The sequence below is a fragment of the Mus pahari genome, chromosome 6 (genome assembly GCF_900095145.1).
Source record: "Mus pahari chromosome 6, PAHARI_EIJ_v1.1, whole genome shotgun sequence".
Lineage (NCBI taxonomy): Eukaryota > Metazoa > Chordata > Mammalia > Rodentia > Muridae > Mus > Mus pahari.
The window spans coordinates 59,030,086-59,033,574 of NC_034595.1; positions in this window are offsets into that span (position 1 = coordinate 59,030,086).

Sequence of the window (3,489 nt, forward strand, 5' to 3'; positions counted from 1 at the left end):
TCACTAGATCACACAGGTCAGCTTTGGATTTGTCACTAGATCACACAGGTCAGCTTTGGATTTGTCACTAGATCACACAGGTCAGCTTTGGATCTGAGCCTCTTGTTTCAGTACTGGAATTATAGGTGAGTACTGACTGGCAAACTTGGTCCTAGCATAAAAGGAATGATGCTCTAGTAGACAGACTTTTGTACATTTCTGAAAACACAATGGATTACTAAGGAATATGGAGCTTGGCTTAAAACTAAATTTCAAAGTATCTGAAGTGAAAGTAGACCACACTTTACATAAAATTTGTAACATTTATTTAGGCAAAAAAAAAATCTCAATCTGTACATACAACATTAATACTTAAGTGATGTTCCATCTGAATATACAGCATGATTTACGTGCAGCATACTCCTGTTTCCCGGGCCATAACTGTTCCCTTCAGCCCAGACAATACAGAATTGTATCTGAAATGCACACACATTCAACTTCCTGATGGGTTTTTCATTTCTTGGAAAGAGTTAAATCCCATGAGAATTCAAGCAAAAGACAGCTTCTCACAATCATAAGTCCAGTCATTGACAGAGGAATCCTAAACATCAGAGATTTCGTCATTCATTTAGTTACTTTTTTTGGATTTTTCAGACAGGATCTTTTATGTAGCCCAAGATGGCCTGGACCTCATTCAGTAGCTCAAGCTGGCCTCCCAACTCACAATCCTGCTCTCTGCCTCTGAATGGAGATGTTAAACATTTTGTTATGTTTACTTATCTCTTTAATATGGAGCATGGGTGTACATGATGCACACGTGGAGGTCAGAGGACACTTGTGAGACTCAGCTCTCTCCTTCCACCATGAGGGTTCCTACCATGGGGAATTGAACTCAGGCTTGGCAGCAAGCACCTTTAACCTACTGAGCCCACAAGTAACTTAAAAAAAAAAAAAGTGTCTGCATATTATCTGAGAATTCAAATCTTCATGTAACATTGATTTTTTTTTTTTTTTGAGGAAAGAATGCTATAAAAGACTTCCCTTTATGAAAATGTCTTAACTTTTCATTAATTAAAGAATATCTTGCTCCACAGTTGATTAAAATAAGGTTAAAAGAGCCTGGTGTATTAGCACATGCCTTTAGGCCCAGCATTCGGGAGGCAGAGGCAGAGGCAGAGGCAAGACTGGTCTGTCTACACAGCAAGTTCTAAGACAGCAAGAGCGACACACATTTGACTCTTAAGTCTTACTGAGTCAATAATGAACGAACAACAACAACAACAAAAAAAAACCCTTAAAACAACTCAATTTTTTTTCCATAAAGTAAACTCAAAGTCAAGTGTTTACCATTAATGAAGTAGATTTATGATTTGGCACAAAATAATTTTGACAAATTTTAAAACACTATATATATTCCCCCTAACCACCAAGACAGGGCTTCTCTGTGCAGCCCAGGCTGTCCTAGAACTCACTCTGTAGACCAGGCTGGCCTCTAACTCAAGAGGTCTGCCTGCCTCTGCCTCTGCCTCTGCCTCCTGAGTGCTGAGATTAAACCTTGCACCAGCATACTCAGCTACCATTATATTCTTGATATTATGTTGCCCAGTCTCATTTTAAACTTTTGACTCCCTTAAGTCCTCAAATGAGTCTCCTGCTTCAGTCGCCCCTGTAGCTGGGAATGTAGGGGTGTAGCCCAAGATGGTGCAGAAGTCAGGGCCTCCTGGCCTACCACTGGCACGTTAGGGTCACAAGCATAAGCTACCACACTGCTGGCATATTTTTACTTGTCACTGATCTGACTGTCAGCTAGGCTGTGTCCTAAAGAGGCACCCTGTCAGCACAGTAGTAAGAAATTGCATTCAGTTTTGCATAATTAATTTTTTTTTTTAAAGTAAGAGCAGTGGGAAGGCGGGAGAAAGTTCTTTCTTAGGGTATTAGTCATCAGTGTCTTGGGTTAAATCTCGGAAACAAACAACTGCATTGCCACATCACGCAAAGTCCATGAGATCCTACGGAATACTTGCCGTGATGAGCCTAAAAAACCAATGCAAACTTCTCTACCACACTCTTATTTCTATCACTGGTGGGTTTGCATCATTCCTAAAATGAACACTTTTGAGTTAACACTGAAAATTAAAACTGTGTCAACACACAGCAAATGACAAGGACTAAACATCCAATATCCACAAGATAAATGAAATCATCTGAAATCACCACACAGGGTTAAGAAGGAAAACAGTTTGCAAACCTCTTGGGAAGCAGTCTCGGAGCAGATCTGACCCAAACACTCTCTCCACATAAATATGTAGATAAAACTGGAAGAGCCCACATAGCTAAGAGTAGGCACTTAGTCTATGCCTTTAGCTTAGTAACACTGTTTAAAACCCAATTAAAGTCCCACAATAACCAACTCATAAAAATGTGCCATTGGAGAGGAGACAGACTGCAGGTTACCATTACAAAATGGTTCATTTCTGTTACCTCTTCTCCCATTTTCAACTTTGAATATGGTTATATATTGTTCTGAGCTTGGGGGAGGAAGAGGATGCATTTTGAAACACTGAGCAAACCTGGCTTAGTGCACTCCCATAATCTCAGCACTCAGAGGTCTATGGCCAGCATGGAATATATATCAAGATTCTATCTCAAAAAAGGCAAAAAATAGCTGGGGATAGTGGCCAATGACTGTAATCCCAGCATGGCATGGGGAGGCAAACAGAATACAAAGTCATCCTCAGATACATAGTGAGCTTGAGACCAGCGTGGGCTACAAAAGAGCCTGTCTCAAATAACAACATCAAACAGAACCAAAAACTGGGCCAAATTTACTGTTCCTTAATTTATCCCAATTTGTCACATTAAATGTTTTCATCAGCATGTACCAAGAGGGGACGTATGGTCAAAGAACATCAAAGACAAACCAGTATTATCTTAACATACCCATAATTTCAAACCACCACGAAGAAATGACTAAGAAGCCAAGCCGGTGGTGTGCTGAGGGACAGGCAAGATGGTTGAGAGTTTTAAGCTAGCTCTGATTCCATGAGACAAAGGAAAAAAGTCAAAACAAGTAAAAAGACAAAAATTGACCAGAGACCAGCCTAAAAGGACTCATTAGTAAGGGAACTTTATTAACTGGATTTTTATGATTGATGTTTTTTTTTGTCTTGTTTTGTTTTTGAGACAAGGTCTCACTATATAGCCCTGGCTTCCTAGAGGTATGTAGACCAGACCTTGAACTCACAGAGATATAGCTGTCTCTGCCTCCTAAGTACTGGTTTTAAACATGGATATTTGATTCTTTAGAAACAAAAAAACCGCAAACTCCCAAGATGGTTTCCTTCATCCTCACTCTGGGCAGACCAGAGTGTCACTCCTGCCCCGGTTAACAATAATTATCATCAACTCCTCAACTTGCTGGTCTGATAGGATGCTTTAAATCTTCAGGTATGATCAATAGACACTGTGTCCACCCCCTATTCTTCTTCTTCTTCTTCTTTTTTTTTTTTT